Raw genomic sequence first — 359 nt, 5'->3', positions numbered from 1 at the left:
TTTTAAGATGGAATCTTGCTCTGTTGCCAGGCTGAAGTGCAGTGGCAGGATCTCGGCTCACTGCAACCTCTACCTCTTGGGTTCAAGCGATTCTCCTGCCTCAGCCTCTTGAGCAGCTGGGACTATAGGTGTGTGCCACCACAACCAGCTAATTTTTGTATTTTTAGGAGAGACAGGGTTTTACCATGTTGGCCAGGATGGTCTCAATCTCTTGACCTTGTGATCCACCTACCTCAGCCTCCCAAAGTGCTGGGATTAGAGGCATGAGCCACCACGCCCAGTGACAATACTGCATTTTTTTTTTTTTTTTTGAGACGGAGTCTTGCCCTGTCGCCCAAACTGGAGTGCAGTGGCTGGAT

The sequence above is a fragment of the Colobus angolensis genome, unplaced genomic scaffold (assembly GCF_000951035.1).
Source record: "Colobus angolensis palliatus isolate OR3802 unplaced genomic scaffold, Cang.pa_1.0 Scaffold24, whole genome shotgun sequence".
Taxonomy (NCBI): Eukaryota; Metazoa; Chordata; class Mammalia; order Primates; family Cercopithecidae; genus Colobus; species Colobus angolensis.
Note: the sequence above shows the minus strand (reverse complement) of the source record.